This window comes from Aedes albopictus, chromosome 3 (genome assembly GCF_035046485.1).
Source record: "Aedes albopictus strain Foshan chromosome 3, AalbF5, whole genome shotgun sequence".
NCBI lineage: Eukaryota > Metazoa > Arthropoda > Insecta > Diptera > Culicidae > Aedes > Aedes albopictus.
Window position 1 is genome coordinate 129,259,430 of NC_085138.1, and position 20,815 is coordinate 129,280,244.

The window sequence follows — 20,815 nt, forward strand, 5'->3', positions numbered from 1 at the left end:
ATTTCACACCACGAAGCGTTTAGCTCGAAGCTAGCTATACCACTGAACTGATTGTCCGAAATTCAGGTTTGTCTCAAGAAAAGAATCGTCCCACTCGTCGAGAAGGGATTGATTCCGGACAGGTGTGATTGAATTATCTTCTCTCTCTCCGGTCCAGGTCCCACCAGGTATCACCACTCGACGACTGACCGAAGAAAGAATAATGACGCGCGACTAGATCGGAGGAGATGTAGGCACCAACCACAAATGAAAATGCAGCGTAACGCAATTTGTCAACTGAGCGGTCGGTCTGTCGGTCGCTCGCTCGGATCTCTGCAGTGTACTGGCCTCCCGATAAGAAATCATCGATAAGAATTGGAATCTAAATTTCCACCCCGAAGAGGATCGAACCAGAAACACACAAGTGCAACGTTTTTGTGTCTCACCTTCGGGCGAGATTAGACCGTGGTAGGTAGGTGTGAAGAAGAATCGAGCAGGACGGCTATGTTCGCAATTTGAATGAAAAAGGTCTGCACGTTTACCGTCCTAATTCTATGCTAATCCGGTTGGTATTTATTAAGTTTAGAATTCCCTGATTTTTCAATTAGGAATGAGTAATATAAATAAGCCCGGCCCATCACACATGTGCCAGGATAAACAAGGTAAACGTAGGTATATCTCAATACGTAAAAGAAGCCCAAACAAAACCGATTGAACGTTTGTGAGCTTCCCTCTAATTAAATTTTGGAACGTGATGCGAATATTAGCAGCAGAGCTCGAAAGTCACCACCAAACAGCCGGAGATCTTTGGAACTGAATTGGAAACCAAATTGGATTCGTTGTGACTCATAGTAAATTTTAAAGGTGATACCGAGGATATAAGAGGCCATTAATCATGTACACAGGGCTGAACCATTATGATCGATTGTCTCCTGTTGTTGACAATTCAAAGCATTGAAGTGTGATGTATGGGCACTATAAAGCTGCGTTAGTTATGGAAACATATTTCAGCAGTAAGTAGCCGTATAGTCAGGTCTGTTGGGGATTTCATCAGAAATTCCTTCGAATAACAAAATAATTAAGAGATCTTTACAGAAATTCAACCTGCGAAGTCTTCGGAAATTCCTCCAGACTCTCCAGGGACTCCTTCAAATATTTCGCTAAGGTTTCTCCCCGAGATTCCCATACGTAATCTTTAAAAAATCTATCAAGGAATCAATTGAAATTTTTCTTCAGAAATTCCATTCGATATTTCTCTGAAAAATCTCAAAGAACCATGTTAAAAAATCTTGCAGAATTGCTTCAGAAATTCCTCTATGAATTTCGACAGAAATTCTTCAGGAATTCTTTCAAATTTTTTTCAAGAGATGCATCCATTGACGAATTTCTTCAAAAATGCCTTCATTGATTTCCTCACGGTTTTTATTTCAGAAATTTCTTCAATGATTCCATCAGAATCGCTTGCATGAAATCTTTGAGAAATTCTACCAGGGATGCCTTCTGATATTTCTCTGATAGTTTTTTTCTGTTCCTTTAGAAAATCCATAGAATCGCTCTCATGAATTCTTCTGAAATTTCCCAAATATTCATCCAGGCCTTGACTTATAAAATCTTTCAAGGGTTCTTTCAAAAATTCTTTCAGTGAATCTGAGGAAATTTCTCCAGGGTTTCCTTCAGATATGACCGTATGGATTTATTCAGAAATTTACCTTGGAAGTTTTCTATTGTTTCCTTCTGAAATTTCTGCTGAGATTCCTGCAGAAACGCATACAGAGAACCATTCAGGAGTTCCAGTAGTTTTTTTTTGCTATCCGCTAGAAATTCCTTCAGCATTGCCTCCAAGGATTCCTCTAGATTTTCACAGCAATTCAACTGAAATTTTTTCTAGAGATTTTTAGAATTCCCACGGGATTTTTTTTTTTCAAGAAAATCTTCCAGATACTTTATTTATTAAATTTATTTGGGAATTTTCCTAAAAGGCTATCAAACAATCATTTCGATTTTTTTTTGGAAATCTTCCCAAAAAAATCTCAAGTTTATTTTTGAAAATTTTGCAAGATTGCTGCAGAAATTCCTCAATGAACATCATCAGAAATCCTTAAATCATTCTTCCAGAAATCCTCCGAGAGATTCCGCCAAAAATTTATCGAAAGATGTTTTAAGAAAACCATTTAAGGTTTCCTCTAAAAAATCTTACAATGTTTTCTTGAGAATATTCTCCACAAATTTATTCAAAAATTTCTTTAGGATTTTTTTTAAAGAAATTCATCCAATGATTTCATGAATTTTTAAGAAATTCTGCCAAGGATGTCTTCTGATATTTCTCCGAGCATTCTTCCTGTTTCCTCAGAAACTTCATAGAATCACTCGTTAATTATTCTGAAATTTTTAAACTTTCATCCAGAAACTAACAAACAAAAATAACGGAGAACTCTATAATAAATCCAAACAACAAACTAACTAACAACAACAACAACTCTTTAAGGGTAGACCTGTGCGCCGACTATAGCGGCGGTGTGAGGCGGCGTCATTGGCGTCACGCCGGTTTTATTTTTAAGTCACCTCCGAAGAAATTCCGGGAGGAATCTCCGAAGGAATTACAAGCGGATTCCTCAAAAGGGAACCCCAAAAGAATTCTAAGATAAACCCCCATAGGAAGTGGAGGAGGAATCTCCATAGAAATTTGAGAAGGAATCGAAGAAACTCTAGGAAGAATCTTCGAATACCATGGGGAAATTCCCAAAGGAATTCTAGGAGAAATCAACGAAGATATTCAAGAAGTAAATCCCCAAGGGATTCCAGGAGGAACGATTCCATAAAGATAAGATTCTTTGAAGGAATTAAAGGAAGAATCTCCGAAAGAAAGCTAACAGGAATCACCTAACGAATTCCAGGAAGAAAACCCGAAGAAATCCCAGGGAAATTTGATGAAGTAAGTCCAGGAGGAATCCCCAAAGAAATTCCAGATTTTTTTATTGAAGGAATTCGAGAAGAAACCCACAAAGCATTTCTAGGAGGAAACATCGAAAAATATCCAGGAGGAATCCTCGTAGGTATTCCATAAGAAACCCCTGAAACGTATCTAGGAGGAGTTTCCACAGGAATTCCAAGAGGAAAACCCGAAAGAATTCCAGGAGAAATCTCCGAAAAAAATCAAAGAGGATTTCCCGTAAAAATTTCAGGAGGAATCCCCGAAGGAACTCTAGAAGGAATCCCTGAAAGAATTTGAGGAGGAATATTCAAATTTATTCCAGAAGGAATATCCGACGGGGTTCCTGGAAGAATTCCTGGAGCAATTCCTGGAGAAATGTCCGAAGAAATGAAAGGAGAAATCCCTGCAGGAATCCCAGGGGGAACCCCTAAAGGAATTCTAAGAGGAATCTCCGAAGGATCTCCAAGCAGAATACTCCAAAGATTTTCAAGAGGAATTCCCATAGTCCAGGAAAAATCTCCGAAGGAATTCCAGGAGGATTCCCCGAAGTAATTCTAGGAGAAATCAGTGAAGCAATTCCAGAAGGAAATCCCAAAGGAATTTCAGAAGGACTCCTGAAGGAATTCCATGAGAAATCACTGAAGCAAATCCAGGAAGAATCTCCGAAGTAATTCAAAGAGAAATCATCAAAGAAATTCCAGGAGGAAACCCCGAAGAAATTTCAGGAGAAATCAACGTTAGAATATCAGGAATTTCTACAACAATTCCGTTAGAAATTTCTCAAGGGATTTTTCGGATTCCAACAGGATTTTTTAAGAAAATTCATCAGGTACTCTATTGAAGGATTTCTACCGGACCTGGTATTCCTCCAGGAATTTCTTCAGGAATTACAATTGAGATTCACGAATGTCACTCAGATTCCTTTAAAAACACCTTCAGGGATTTTTGCTCGAGATAGAATGCAAATTTCTTCAAAAATTTCTTCAGAATTTCTTTTAGTATTTCCTTAATGGAGTCCGTCTGAAGTTTTTCAAGGATTTCATCAAAAATATCTCAAGATATCTTCAGTATGAAGGTCTTTCTTAAGAATTTCGGCAAAGGTTCACCCACGTACTTTTATAAAATTCATCTTTAAAAATACTGAGGAAGTCCTTCAAGAGTCAGTGCAGGATATTTTTGCGAAAATCATCCAGAGATTCCTGTTGAAATTCTTGCAAAGACTCTTTTTTAAATTGTTGCTGCGATTCTACTGGAAATATCTCTTGGGATTCTTTCAAAGAAGCACCCAGAGATTTGTTTCAGCAGTTTTTCCAGAAATTCCACAAAAAATTACAAAATATTTTTTTTAGTGTCTACAGGACAGGAGATTCTCAGACGAAATTCTTAAAACATTTCTGGAAGGATTGTCGGACGTGAATCCCTGAAATAATTTTTGAAGTAATTTCAGGAGGAATTTCTGCAAAAACCCTTGAATGAATACCTAAAGAAATTCCCTGAAATATCTCTGAAAAATTTCTCACAGAACTCAATGGAGAACTTCTGGAGGAATTCTGGAAATAATTCCAAGAAAAAATCCTGCAAAAATTTTAAAACAAGTTCCTGGGCAAACTTAAGGTATTTCTGGAGTAGTTCCCTGGGAAATCCCTGAAAAGATTTCTAACGACCACCCTTGAGGAGTTTAAGAGGGAATCCTCGGTGAAATTTCTTTATCAAATCTTAAAAGAATTCCTGAGATACATCAGGAGAAATGCTTCAAATAGTTTATTGTACAATTCACAATACAACATATGAGTGAATGTTCTGCTGATTTTTTTGAAAACCAAAGTCATGCAAGAATTCTTCAAGGAATCACGTGGGAACTTAAAAAATCTCCGAAAAAATACCAAAAATAACCGAAGAACCCTCTCCACGTACTCCTAAAAATATTGCTTGAAAACACCATTAAGAAGTAAAATAAAGCTCTGGAAAACTCCTGAATTAAAACCGAGAGTGAGAGTTTCATAGAGTTTCATAGAGAAATTTCTGAAAAAAAAACAGGGATAATTCGTAGAGGATATTTATAAGACACTGGTAAAGGGGGAATATATAGAGAAACTTTTGATGAAATCCCTGGTGGAACCTCTAGAAGAGTCTATTGTGAATTTTGTAGATGAACTTCTGGAGTAATGCCTAGGAACTATTTGCGGGAGAATTTAAGAAAAAATGCCTGAGAAACATCTGGAGTAGTTTTTTTTCATGGTATCACATTATATATGGAGGAAGGGAACCTCCAGAACCAACTTCTGGAGGAATTCCAATAAGAATTTCTGAATAAATATTTAGAAAAAAAAATCGAAGGCATCTACAGAAAGAAAGAAAGGAGTCTGCGAAGGAACTCCTGCATAAATCTGTATAGGAATTCCTGCGGAAATTTCTAAAAGTTATTCTGCAAGAAACTGTTATGAACTTTTTGTAGGAACGGCAATTTTAAGAAATCTCTGTAGAAAGGAGTTCCTTGGGCGTATTGAAAGAGTTCTTAGAGGAATAAGTGAAAAAAATCTCGAAGAAACCCGTGGACAAGTTCCAAGAAAAATCTTTTGAGAAATTTCTTGAAAATCTCCAGCAAGGTTTCCAAGGAAAATTTCTCTAGGAATTCGAAGTAGAACTTCTGAAAGAGTTTTGTGAAATTTTACAAAAAAAAAATAGGTCCGACTTGGCCCCGCAGATAATCTTTATAAAGATTTCTACTCAAATCGCTGAAAAAAATTTGCGGACGTCACTTTTTCCAAAATTTCAATCAATGAGAATCTTTTTACTTGGTGGAATCATCTGTATCCCACCCCGGGAAGATAAAAACCTACACTGTGTTACTTGATGGCTTTCTGTAGGAATTTCTTTATAGATTGCAGATTATTTTTTTAGGAATTCAAACAAGTTTTTTTTCTAAAACTTTCTTAAAACTTGTGAAATTCCAACAATAATTCCTTCTCAAGTTTCTCCAGCAGTGCCACAAGTGTCTTAAAATTGCTGAAGGAGCTCTTTTTTAAGATTCCTTCCTATTTTTTACTAGAAATTGCTTCACGCATTCTATAGAAATTTCTTTAAAGTCTTTCCATCGTTCGTCCAAGGGTTACTTCAGAGGATTTTCTGGTATTCTTTCAAGAATACTCCAGTAGTTTCTTCAAATATTTTTCCAAGAATACTTTATAGGATTGCTCCAGGACTTCCCATATTCGCATGGTCACTCACATTGACTGTAGTTTCTCACCACACTTTTTTAATTAGCCAATTGAATAAAGCGATGCTCAAGATTTTTCCACGTTAACATTTCACTAAGGGCAAGATCTTGTGCTCTGTTGAATAAAACTGGCCAAAAATATGCACTTGCGTTCGATTTTAGCTTGCATATGTTGACATTGTCAATGGTGGTTACATGAACTACGCGAACATAGACCAAGGAGTTTCTTCAGAAAAAAAGAGGTTCCTCCAAGATTGTCTTCCGGATGTCCTTCAGAGATTTCTCCAGCAATTGTACACAATGTCCACTAGGTATTCTACAAGGAATTCAATCTTAGTATTCCTGTAGAAAATCCTCTAGGAATTCAACCAGTAACTCTTCTAAACGCTTCCAGGGAATCTGCCCAGATATTTTTATATGGGTTCCGAAAAGGAATTCCAGTAGAAATCTCTCAATGAATTTTTGTAGAAACTTTTGAATGAATTCCTAGAGAAATCTATTAGTTTTTGAAAGTTTCTCCCTAGTAAAGTTTTTAGAAAAAATTCTTGAGCAAATTTCTAGAGGAATACTTAAAATTAATTCTGGAAACATCTCGAAGCGAATTCCTGCAGGAATCGCGAAAATTATCCCTGGGAATATTCCTGAAGAAATCTCTGAGGGGTATTTTAGGACATACATGAGAAATGCCTGAAAATCCCTGGAGAATCCCGGAGCATTTTTATAAAAAACTAGCTGTACCCGGCAAACTTTCTCTTGCCTACTGCGTTTCTAGCCAAGTCCCCGGTCAAAATGTGAGGAAAGTCGATTTTCAAAAACTTTTCATTTTTTCATATTTTTTGCCTCATAAACCTTCCTTGGGTGAAAACTAACAGAACAAACCTAAGACGACCAAAATCAGGCCTTCCATTCGTAAGTTATGCGCGGTCCCACGTGTGCCACTGCATTTTTATATGTATAGATCTCTGGAGGATTTCCTGGAAAAATTCCTAAAAGAGTTTCTGGAAAAAATCCTGGAAGAGTTCCTGGAGGACATTCTGAAATAAAAAACATGAAGAAGTTTCTGAAGGAATCCCTGTAAAAGTTCCTGAAAGTGTTCGTGAAAGAATCCTTTTGAAGGAGTAGGAGAAATCTTGAAGTTACTAGAGGAATCCCTGAAGGAGTTCTTGAAGGAATCCCTGAAGGAGTTCTTGAAGGAATCCCTGAAGGAGTTCCTGGAGGAATCCCTGACGGAGTTCCTGGAGGAATCCCTGACGCAGTTCCTGGAGGAATCACTGACGGAGTTCCTGGAGGAATCCCTGACGGAGTTCCTGGAGGAATCCCTGCGGGAGTTCCTGGAGGAATCCCTGCGGGAGTTCCTGGAGGAATCCCTGCGGGAGTTCCTGGAGGAATCCCTGCGGGAGTTCCTGGAGGAATCCCTGCGGGAGTTCCTGGAGGAATCCCTGCGGGAGTTCCTGGAGGAATCCCTGCGGGAGTTCCTGGAGGAATCCCTGCGGGAGTTCCTGGAGGAATCCCTGCGGGAGTTCCTGGAGGAATCCCTGCGGGAGTTCCTGGAGGAATCCCTGCGGGAGTTCCTGGAGGAATCCCTGCGGGAGTTCCTGGAGGAATCCCTGCGGGAGTTCCTGGAGGAATCCCTGCGGGAGTTCCTGGAGGAATCCCTGCGGGAGTTCCTGGAGGAATCCCTGCGGGAGTTCCTGGAGGAATCCCTGCGGGAGTTCCTGGAGGAATCCCTGCGGGAGTTCCTGGAGGAATCCCTGCGGGAGTTCCTGGAGGAATCCCTGCGGGAGTTCCTGGAGGAATCCCTGCGGGAGTTCCTGGAGGAATCCCTGCGGGAGTTCCTGGAGGAATCCCTGCGGGAGTTCCTGGAGGAATCCCTGCGGGAGTTCCTGGAGGAATCCCTGCGGGAGTTCCTGGAGGAATCCCTGCGGTAGTTCCTGGAGGAATCCCTGCGGGAGTTCCTGGAGGAATCCCTGCGGGAGTTCCTGGAGGAATCCCTGCGGGAGTTCCTGGAGGAATCCCTGCGGGAGTTCCTGGAGGAATCCCTGCGGGAGTTCCTGGAGGAATCCCTGCGGGAGTTCCTGGAGGAATCCCTGCGGGAGTTCCTGGAGGAATCCCTGCGGGAGTTCCTGGAGGAATCCCTGCGGGAGTTCCTGGAGGAATCCCTGCGGGAGTTCCTGGAGGAATCCCTGCGGGAGTTCCTGGAGGAATCCCTGCGGGAGTTCCTGGAGGAATCCCTGCGGGAGTTCCTGGAGGAATCCCTGCGGGAGTTCCTGGAGGAATCCCTGCGGGAGTTCCTGGAGGAATCCCTGCGGGAGTTCCTGGAGAAGTCTGTGAAGGTATTCTTAAAGAAATCCTTGATGAATCTCTGAGGGATTTTCTAGAGAAATCTTTGAGGGAATTCCTGAAAGAATCCCTGAGGGAATCCCGGAGGGAGTTTCTGACGGACTTCCTGGAGAAATCCCTGAAGGAACCCATGAAGTAGTTCCAGAGGGAATCCTTAACGCGATTGCTGGAGGAATTCCTGAAGGAGTTCCTGGAACATCGCCTTGAAGAGTATCCGAAGAAATCTCGGAAGGAGTTCCTGGAGGAATCCCGGAAGGAGCTCGTAGAATATCTGAATTCCTACATGAGATTCTTCTGATATTCCTCTAGCATTCCTTTTATAGATTTCTCTAGCAGTTTCTTCTGAGATATATTAAGAAAATATTATAGGATTTTTCAATGCTTTCTCTTGAAATTCCTCCAGAACTACTTTTAGGCCGTGGGGGAGTTGTTTCTGGGATTCCTATAGTAAATTTCATACAATTTTGCTTGGTTATCTTAGAATATGATGAGAAAATTTTGTTTAACGGTTCCTGATCCCCGGGATTTCACCCAACTGTTTCTGCAGAAATTTCTCCAGCAATTCTTCTGGGGGTTTCTTCAGAAGTTCCTGTGGGAATTCTTCCAATATTTTTAATGAAATTCTTAAGAAAGTTCATTCTGAAAATCCAGCAGGAGTTTATTTTGTAAATCTACCATGACTCGTTCTCCGATTCCCCCAGCGTATGCTTCAGAACTCTTTGAAATATCTTCATGAATTCATACTGAGAAATTTTGGAGTTTCTTCTGGAAATCGTTTAAAGTTTATTTTAGGAATCTCCTGGTCGTCCTTCCTGGGAATGCTCCAGGAGTTTCTTTTGAAAGTCCTCTAGAGAAAATCCGTCTGAAAGTCCTCCAGAAGTTCCATATGACAACTCCTCAAGAATACCTTGTGGAAATCTTTCAGGAGTTTTTTTTTTCTGGGAATTCCTCAAGAGCTTTGTTTGGGAGTCTTCCAGAAGTTTAGTGCGTCTTCCTTCAGTTCATTTTCGAAATTTTCTTGGAATTTCTTACAGAAATCCTCCAGAGGTAATCCCCAAAAATTTCTAGATAGAGTGGCAGAGTTAATCCCTAGAAGGAAATTGTGGAAGAATCCTCAAATGGATTTTCTAAAAGAATTCCTTGGTGACACTTCTTACGTTTAACTAAGAAAACATGTTATAACAAGTTGTAGATGATAATATCATCTGTTTTCCACCAGTAGATAGTAAATGTGTTTAAAATTTGAACGCAAATCTAGTCTAAAGTTCACCTCTCAGTTCAAGTAGTACATCATTGAGCAATCTATAAAAACTGCTCTTGGTACCTTGGAAATCTGGGTTTCGATCGGGGAAAACAACACCAATCAATGCGAGTTCCAAGTCAAAACAACAACATAACGCACATACTTCCTCGGTGTTTCCAGTCACTAAACCCCGTTCAAACAGACTTAAACACGCTAAAGGTATGTATGTAGGTACTCGAAACCTTACGACGAGCACCGGTGGTGTTACTGAAACATTTTGCTAATCACAGCAAATTGCATGTTACGCTACGCCGCAAATACCGGATCGAACTTCTCTTGTAATCGACAGTCAAATCCTACCCTTTAGCCATGTAGTGCCGTATACTAGCAAAACCGAAACCAAGAAAAAAAGGAAAAGAAACGAAAACAAAAACAAATTGCTACCGCATTAAAGGGCCATATAAAGCCGTGAAATAGGGTTTTCAAACGAAGAACGCCGACACCACCACATTAGTACTATATAACGGTCCGGAAGGTGCCAGAGACAAACAGATGAAGTATTTCATAAAAGAATAATCGTTTCGAATAAGGAGTACCATTTTAACAATTTTTAGGGTTTCGACGGTTCTTCGCTGACCCAGACCTTATGTCATTGATTCTTGTAGGGTGAAAAATGTTCAAGTTGTTCCTCTATCTGCCTATGAAATAACAATACACGTCCTTCCCTAGAGTTCGTAAGTAAGTACACAGTAGCCATACCAGAACAATTTTATCTGATCTTTGTTTTTGGGGTAATAAATTTCGTGCTTGCTGGATTTATGGTGTATTTTGTTCAAGCCCTGTCCCTTCTGAAATCACATTTCCTTCTTCTACGCAGGATTCTTCCACTGCGTAACACCGGAGATCTTTTCTTCCTGTTTACACACTTTCCCTTCGTAGACGAACCGACGTCTCCCACTACACACTGTTGTGCTGCTAACCTCAATTGACGACCTTGAATCTCCAATTCAAAACACTCAGCTCCTTTGAGCCCGCGCAAAAGTTATCTAATTAAAAACTTTCCATGCACTTCCCCACCGTCGTCGGCGTCGTAACGCGATACCATCCGTTTTGTAATCCAATTAATTTCGAAACCCACTGTTATACCGTACTACAGGAGAAAGAAATTCCCTCGCAATCTCCTGAGGGAGATGAATGAATTTCTTCTGTTGAACACAGCTTTACTTAAACCGTAAGTTGTTGTTTGTTTCAATTTGCTGATATTTTTTTCGACTTTGTCTTCACCGTAGTCTCGTAGTCCAAGACTTAGTCGCCGTAGGTAAACTCTCACGCGCTCGTCGTGTACCTATGTATTCAAAACCGATAGCAGTGAACGAAGCGATACGACCGAAAGAATGACACTGAAATGTACGTCGTCCCCAAGGGTTTCCCTACCCGGGCCTATGCCGCAGGCCGGCTGAAGATGGTGCTCAGAGGCGGATCCAGAACGGGGTCGAAGGAGGCGAATGTGATTAAAAACTAACTACAAGTTATTTATGCAAAGGGTTGATTTTTCAAGCACGAGTCGTACATTTATCCTAAGTGGCTTGCCGAGTTCTCTTAAAATAATGATGATTCATTGCTCTGACAGTTTTGTGATTCCTGCTGAGACCAGCCCACATCTTGACTTTAAAAATGTTATAGATTATGATTTTCTGCAACCCCTTGAAAAATAAAATAAAATGCTTTTTGTTGCTCAAATGAAGGCCATTTGGGCAACAAATAGCATTTTATTTTATTTTTCAAAGGTTTGCAGAAAATCATAATCTTCAACATTCAGTTCAGTTCAGTTGCAGTTCAGTCTTCAGTTAGCCTAGTTGATAAGGCTATGGATCGTCAATCCGAAGGCAGCGGGTTCGATTACCGTTCGGGTCAGGAACTTTTCTCGGCTTCCTTGGGCATAGTGTATCATTGTACTTGCCTCACAATATACAAATTCATGCAATGGCCGGCGAAGAAAGCTCTTCAATTAATAACTGTGGAAGTGCTCAAAGGACACTAGGTTGAAGAGAGGCAGGCCAAGCTCCAGTGGGAACGTAGATCCACAAATAAGAATAAGTATAGGCCCTCGTTAGTTAGAGTCACAACAAATTCTGCGGTTCCTCGATTTTGGCCAATTGTTGGCCCATTCAAACCCACATAAACGATAACCATAAGATGTGCTTAAACACCCATTCGGGATACAATTCTAACAGTATGTGGTATTGTTGAACCGTCTACATTACGGTCCATGTATGGTATTGATTTATTAGGGAAGTTTCTACTAAAGTTATCAACCAAGCTTCATTGACGCCCAATCGACAACGGACTATACCTTCACTGTGGGCAAACCCTACAGGAATGCCGTGAAGATTAGATTACCACCAGTATTGTCATGGTAAAATCAGAGCTCGTTACCCAAGGTTTCCAAATATCAATGCCCCATATGCCCCATAATTATTCTTGAAAAACAACTCCATTAACCTTCCAGCGCGCGCGCCATCAAACAACCGAAACTGCACCGCGCTCGCGCTGTATACAAAAAGCGAGGTTTTTTGGTAGTGTTGTACTTTTTACAACAGCGCGCGCTGAAGGGTTAAATAGTTATTTACTTTTTTATCAATGAATTTTAAGTATCGTGGAAAGGTCATTCTTGCAGGAATGTCTATTATGAGTTCGGTAAAAATTCCTCTAAATATTCCTCTGAAAATTCATTAAGACTGTATTTCTCCTTAGGCAATTCTTCAAAACTTTCTCCACGGCCTTCAGAGACAACGCCAGAGGATCTTATAGGAATTCTTTAAAGGTTTATCCATTTTTTCCAGATTTTTTTTATAGAAAAAAAATATATCTGGAATGATCTTAGCGGGAATTGTTTAAAAAATTTCTCCCTTTAAAATGTAATCTCATTCATTTCTATTCTTTTAAAATTTTCTCCAGGAATTCCTTCAGAAATTCTTTATGAAATTCCTCCACACACTTTCTTTGAGAGATCTTCATGAGTTTTTGAAGAAATTTCTCAAAACATTCATTATGAAATTAGTGAACGGGTTTCCTATAAAAATTCCTTCTGTGGTCCCCTCAGTGATTCTTTAGAAAGTGACTTCAAGGATTGCTATAGAAACCTTTAAACATTTTTGGGGACGTTTCTTTCTCGTATACCATCAGAATTTTCTTTATGGCGCGTTTCCTATTTTTTTGACTTTTGATTTTTTATTAAATAACAAAGCAATATTTTCAAAATCGGTTTTCACACACAGATGCTCGAGCTATCTCCTGGATTTTTTTTGGTGTAAAACTCTCACCAATTTTCCAAAAACCTTATTTTTCTGAAAATTTATTCGAAAATGGTTTCCTTAACCCGAGAGCGGTCGCGTCGTGTACTGAGTACACGCACCATGAAAAATGCACGCTTGTGGTACGAAGCGTGAGCGCGGCGCCGCTGCAGGTAGTCAAAGACGCGACTGCTCGAGGGTTAAAACTGAAAAACATTTTCCACCTGAAAAAAATCAGTAAATACCATGATCCTTCTTGTAACTGTTATGAAAACCGATTTTGAAAATATTGCTTCGTTATTTAATAAAAAAAGTGAGGATATGCGTCCAGTTTCTCCTTAAGAGATTTTTTTTCTGGAATTCTCCCGGACATTTTTTAGAAATTTTTAAAGCAATTATTCTAGGAATCTTTCAAAATTATTCTTTAAAATTTGCACTTTTAAGATAAATGTTTTTATTAAGGCGAAACTGGATCAATTTCCTCTCTTTTTAGTTTTTGATTTTTTATTAAATAACGAAGCAATATTTTCAAAATCGGTTTTCGTGCACATGTAGAGTATGGATCAAGGTATCTTCTGATTTTTTTTCGTTTTCGCAGAAACCATTTTTGAATAAAATTTCACAAAAAAATGGTTTCTGCAAAAATGGAAAACTTTTTCCACCACAAAAAAATCAGAAGATACCTTGATCCATACTCTACATGTGCACGAAAACCGATTTCAAAAATATTGCTTCGTTATTTTATAAAAAATCAAAAACCAAAAAAATGAGGAAATGCTTCCAGTTTCGCCTTAATATCAGAAAAAATCCTCTAGGGTTTTCCATTCTGTTGGTATTTCTTCAGGGATTCTTTCAGGTGTTACTACATATATTCAGGGATTCACTCAGGCATTTTTTAACAAAAAAAAACTATAGATTATTCTGGAAATTATTCGAGGGTTTCTCCAGGTACTCCTCCAGCAGGGATTGCTTACGATTTATTTGAGCCTTTCTTCAGAAATTCCTTAAGATTTTTTTTCGGTTATGTTTCAGGGATTTCTCCAGAGAGTTTTCCAGCAGTTCCGACAGAGATTTGAATTTATTCCTTGGCATTTACAAAAATCAAGATATTCTTCTATGAATATTTACTGAGAGTTTTCTAGCTATTCTTGGAATTCTTTCAAAAATTCCGTCAACAGTTCATTTGTTTTAGAAATTTCTCGGTATTCTTTGAAGAATTCCTCCAGGATTTCTATTTTGTTTCTGTAGATTTTTCTCCATGTAGTTTGAAGAATTTTGTGCACTGTCCGCCCTTCAGAAATTGTATTAGAAATTTTTGTCAAAATTTCTTCAGAGGTATCTCCACTAGAACATAAAATACTCAGAAATTTATTGAGGAATTTCTTTATGAATTCCGCATGTTCCTTTGCATGCATCCATTTTTTAAATTATATCTACAGAAATTCGACTGAAATTTCCATAGAATACCTCAGACATTCATCCCGGTATTAATCCAGAAAAAACCATCAAAATTGTTTTTGGTATGTTTTGTTCAATATTTTCTTTGGAAATTTTTCAAGAATTGTTTCTGGGAATCTTCAAATTTATCGCCAGGATTTAAAAAAAAAATGCTTCATGGATTCTTTCCAATATTGTTCCTGCAATTTTAAGAGCAACTTTTGGAATTTCAGAAAAAAAAACACCTGGAGGAATATCTGAAACAATTCTTGCAGGCGTCGCTCATGGATTCCCAAAAGATATCTCTGACGAAACCGCAGAAGCAATTTCCAGAAAAAGTTCTTGGAACCCTTGGCAGAATTTGCGAAAGAATCTCTGCTAGATGTTTTAAAAATTCAGAGATATTCCTAAAAAATCTATGGAAAACTTTTAAAAAAGTCAGAAGAAAATCCTAAAATTCTGAAAAAGTCTCTGGATGTATTTTTAATCGAAAAGGAATTTCTGAAAAATCTCCAGCAGAATACCGGTAGATATCTCAGGAAGTATTTCAATTAATCGCTCAAAGAAATTCTTGAAAGAAATCACAAGAGGAATTCCCGTAGAAACTTTATGGTGAAACTTCGCAAGCAGCCGGTGGAGCAATTACCATAAAAGTCAATTGATAAATGTTTCATCAATTCAAGATTTTCAGACAAAATTCCATATGAATGTTTCTGAATAAATAAATGCGTGGAGAAATTCATAGAGTTGAAATGTTAGAGAAATTTCTGGGGGAATGCACGGAGAAATATCTTCTATCCGAATCACTGAAAGTTATAATGTAAGAATCTCTGGAATAACTCCTGCCGCATTTTTAATGATTTCCAGAAGAAATTTCTAGACACATTCCTGCGACAATTTTCATTAGAATCTGTAAAGCAATTTCTTAACAAATCTCTCGTGGCCTGGTAGCCTGGTGGTGTACGAATTTCTGAAGAAGTCTCTGGAAGATTTTCTTTGAAAGAAATTTGAAGGAATCCTGGAGAAATTTCCGAAGATTTCAAAAGTTATCCTTGGTGAAATCTCAGAAGGAACCCATGGACATGTTCTCAAAAGAAATATAAAGCAAAATTCGTGGGAAATCGTTTAGGTAGATTTGAAGAAAGCGCTCGAGAAGTTTCTTTAAAAGAAAACCTGGAAGAATTTCTGGAGAAAGTGTGGAAGTAGCTTGTGAAAGAAATCTTGGTGGAATTTGGAGTACTTTCTGAATCCCATAAAGAATTTGCGAATGAGCCTCCAAGGAAATTGCTGAAAAAATCCCTGATACTTCTTAAGGAAACTTCGGAAGAATTTCTGAAGAAAACTGTAGAATATTCCCTATAGAAACTTTTGAAGCATTTTTTGAGAAATTCTGTACTAAGGTTTAAGTTTGAAGGAAAATTTGAGAATTTTCTGGAGAAATCCGTGGATACAATGCTATATATTGCCTTTTACTGGCATATTACCTATTTGCTGGTATGTCTAAAGCATACTGAAAAAAAAAACTAGTAATTAGAAGGCACGAAATGTTGCTAATTGACAAATTGAGAGATCAAATTTGTGAAAAAAAAATCGCGTTCTGGTGGGAATCGAACCCATGACTCCGTATTTGCTAGACCGGCGCTTTACCCAACTAAGCCACAGAACAAGCAATAATTCTGCGGAATATTTGGAAAACCAAACTGACTCCAACGCCACAACGTGAACACTCTTTTTTCACATACCCATCTCTCTTTCGGTTCAGAATCCATGGATGATTCCCTGAACAAATTATTGTACGGATTTCTGAAAGAATCTATGGAGGATCTTATGAGAAACTCCACAGACGCTTTTCTAGTGGAATTCATGAAGTAGTTCTTGGAAGTCTATAAGAAATCCTGAAAGAAATTTATATGGAATTTTTCAAGTATTCCATGAAAAATGTTTAAAAATCGAAAAAAAGAAACTTCTGGAGACATTTTTAAATAATTTTTCTATGAAAACTATGAACCAATTTCAGGAGAAATCCTATATGAAGGCTTTATAATAAAGTTTTCAAATTAATTTTAAGAATAAGTTCTAGAAAACTTAAGAAAAAAAAATTAAAAGTGAACTATGAATTAACTAAAAGAATCCCCGGAAGAGCTCTTGAAGGAATACTAACACAAATCTCCGAAGGGATTCCTGATAAAATTTCTTAAAAAATCTGACAGATTTCTGTATGAATAGCCGGAGAAGTTTTAAAAAGAAATGTCAGGATATTTTTTTTTTACTGGAGCCCATGGAGGAGTTTCTAAAGATATCCTTGGATGGTTTTTCAATTAAATGTTCCGGATTTTTTTTTTAAGAAATCAGCAAAAAATTCTGAAGAAATTCATGCTATTTTTAAAATTTGTTTTTTTTTTTTAATTCTCAGAGAACATCAAAGAAGTAACATATACAGGCGGTTGTCTTACATCTTATATTATTTAGAACTACTGGTGTCTGCTCAACACATCATAAAATTCCCTGAGTTTTCCAAGTTTTTCCAAGGGGGAATTCAGAAAAAAAAAATTAAAAAATTATTCCATCGAAACTTTATTTCAATAATAAAAGTCAAGAAAATCAGGAAAAACATTGAGGGACAAACCATAATTCCACAGGTCATCTTATTTGATCGTTTGCTAACACAGTTTTGAAACTGGACTTGAATGTCTGTTATATGTGCTGGTGTTATATTTATGTTGCGATTTTGATGAAAATTAATGGAAAATTGGAAATACAATAGCAGTTCAACAAGTTTGTGTAAAACTGGTAATAGCGATTGATTATTTTTGCTATTCCGGTGTATAACTTTCAAAAAGATTTTTTGGTGTTCTTTCTGGATTTCTGAGAATGGATCTTATGATTTCTGCCACAGTTTCTATCAGAGTTTCTGTAGGAGTTTTCACGGGGTCTCTGCTGAGGTACTCTCGGGATTTTTTTTCATAGGTCTCGCTGGATTCCTCCTGGAGACCGTACCAAAACTTATCCAAAGTTTCTTAATGAATTTCTCTAAGTGGTTTTCCGGTATGGCTTCCAACAGTTTCTCGCAGGTTTTGTTACGAGGCTCTTGCAGAAGTTCTTCCAGGGATTTCTTCTAAATACGAAGAAAAGCCTAGATAAAGCTGTGAAATAAATCACGGGAAGAACTCAATGAGAAATCCCAAAAGGCAATAAAAAAAAACCTAGGAGATGGTCAAGGAGAAATTCATAAAAACTCTGAGAGGCGTTCCAAAACCACTGCCGGATGGAATCTTCTGAGAGAAGTACCGGGACAAACTCCGAGAGAAATTTCAGGTGAAAAATCCCGTAACAACTTTTAAGAAGCATTCCAGCTGAAACTTCTTGTAGAAATCCAGGCAAAACTTTGAAGAAAGCTTATTGCAATTTCTTAAAAAAAATTGCAGGAGAAACTTGGGGTGAAATCCCGGCTGCAAAATGCTTGCAAAAGCTCTAGTGGAAATCTCATAAATAACTCCTACAGCAACTCTGGAAGAAATCCCGGGAAGATTTACTGAAGAAGCTCATGAGAAATACTGGAAAGAATCGCGAAAAATCTGCAAAAATCTTGAAACTCTCGTGGAGATCTCGGAAACAATCAGGAACGAAACCTCACGAAATTTTCTTTGGGCAAAACGCAGGAGGAACTTTGGGAAAATACCACGAGGAACTCTGGGAGCAATACCGAAAAACTTCTGGTTTGTTTATTTGTAGGATCTCCGTGATAAGCTTCAGCAGAAATCGGCAAAAATACAGGAATTACTGAAGATTCTCAAAGAAGAATCCAGCCAAGAATTAGAATCTTGAAAAAAAAAAATGCCAAGGGATCTGAAAGAAAGGAATTCAAAAAAAAAATAAAAATGGAATGGAAAATACGGAAGGAATCTTGCGATAAATCGTGAGAGGCACTCCAAGAGGAATTTCTAAAGAAGTTCCAAAGAAAAACTCTTACAGTATTTCTGGAAAACATCCTTGCAACCGGTATACATATATAGATTTTTTTTTCAACTACCAGATTCATTTCAAGAATGCAATGTAGTACACTCTCTGAGCAGATATAGCAGCAGTTAAGTTTACTACTTGTTATTCATATCACCCAATGTTTATTTTTTATCGAAGTAAAATTTCCCTGAGAATCCAAAATATTCCCTGTGTATTCCAGGTTTTCCCTGTGGTTACTTTCATAACGAGAATTTGTATCTAGAAAACCTTGTGAAGGTGTTGGCTAATTTTAGCAAAAATGAAATGACAAACTCGCGTGGCATGCCTCGAGTATGTGTGTTTGTCAACTACGCAATCGTTGATACACTAATTTCTAAATCAGAGATGTATGTGCTGTTTCAATTGTTGTGCCAAACTTAAAAGGTACAGATCTTGGACAAAGGCAACCACCCAACCTTCATGTTATCTACACGAGTTGACCAATTGGCATGTATCAGATGAAAAGTCTTTACCCGATCATCGCTACATCTTTTTTGAACACTCGAATATTATTTCGCAAACTTTACGTTTCAGGAATCCCCGGTCAACTAACTGGTATCTCTGTACAGATTTGGTTGCGGCTAAATTTCATGGATATTCACTATCCTTCGACACTCAAAGTGATTTAGATGATTCTGTTGATACTACAACGGCCCTCATCATAGAAGCTTTTGAAGAAGCTTGCCCTCAACAGGAACCCTTTGGTGGATCTCTGATCTGGTCAAGCTCAAGAAATAGAGTAGAAAGAGTTGGACCTGACGACATTCGGCTGGATTGGAGGCTTTCAGGATCACTCGTAAGACCTACCCGAAAGGTCTTCGATCTGCTGAACGATCCGACTGGAAAAAACCTTTGTACAACTGAACACATCAGTTAAAGAGAATTCAGTCGGTTAAACAAAACCCTTGTGTCTAGTGTAGAATTAGCATTTAAGTTAAAATACACATTAATAAAAAAAAACCCTTGTGAAATCTAAGGATTTCCGAGTGAATAAACTTCGTTTGCCCACTTCCTCTGACGAGGAAGTTCTGGAATGCTCATTCAGCACACATATCCCCGTATGCATGGATATTACATTTTCGGATGAACCTGATATATGTTTATGTAGTTATGATTCTCTGTCTTTTGCCCGGATTTTTAACTATAGAATCGATTGCATGGGCACTAAATAGCTTTGCTCCTTTCAAATCTCATGGAGCAGATGGGATATCCTATTTTTAAAGGATTTCATTACTTCAAAAAAGTTAAAAAAAAAAAACTAATTGTTGGCAGTTTTGCTACGGGGTATATTCCCAAATTTTGGCAGGATATTACTGTAAATTTTGTTCTGAAAGTAGGTCGTGCATCGTATGAAGAAGCAAAGAGTTTTAGACCTATAAATTTGACCTCTTTTCTTCTGAAATGCTTAAAAAGCATTGTAGGTCATCACATCCGTGATGTTCGTGTGACCAACGTGCTTCTTCATATCAACAATAGAAATACACTAGAACTCCAATGGCGCTGTAGTCATTTTTCTCATTTAAATATTTTAATAACTTTAATTGTAATAACTTACTATTTTTAAGTGGCCATCTTGTAGAGGACCTTTTGTTTTGGTAAACAAATTTAACTTGACACTTCTAGTACCGCTGCTGACGCTGTAAGGGCGTGGCAATCTAGATGTTAGTCACATGAACAGTCGCGACATTGGACTTCTGTGGCTAGTTATTCTACTATATCAACCAACATGCTTACCAATCTGGAATGTCCACTGTGACTCTTTTACATAAGTTGTTCACGATATTGAAAAGTCATTGGATCAAAAGCAATCCTGCTTGGGTATTTTCTTAGATATCGAGAGAACCTTTCGATGCCATATTGGAAGCTGCACGGTTTCATGGTATATCTCCAAAGATACCAATTGGATTCACCAAATGCTCAACAGCAATGATCTTAATTGACTTAATTATAGCAAAACCCAACCCGCAAAAAAAAATCGGGTGTCATCAGATCAAAATTAAAATTTTGGATGTTAGAGGGTAAAACAAGAAGATCACTGTTAAGGCTCAAATGAGAATCGCATATTATCCGAAACTGAAAAAGCACTTTTCTCCAGAATGACAAAGAAGCGAACAAAACCAGTGTGTCCGATTCTCATAATTGACTAAATAAACAATCGGACATTCTTATTTTCTTTGATTTGTTGATCATTTTGGAAAAAAGTGCTTTTTTAGTTCTGGGATATTTGTTATTCTCAATGGAGCCTTAAACCCTTCATTACAATTCCTTGCTACGTGCACCACTGATACCGTGCCACAAGAAAGAACGGAGCAAAACAAACACAACGTTCCAAAATCAGAGACAACCAAAAGCGGCTAATGTGTATAAGTGACTAT

The 20,815-nt window shown here is 38.1% G+C and overlaps 1 protein-coding gene across 14 annotated transcripts in view; it reads right to left on the reverse strand.

Moving 5' to 3' along the window:
• The window catches only part of LOC109622365 (TLD domain-containing protein 2), a 768,101-nt gene that overhangs the window by 286,344 nt on the left and 460,942 nt on the right, over positions 1–20,815 (reverse strand). The gene's annotated exons all lie outside the window — the stretch shown is intronic.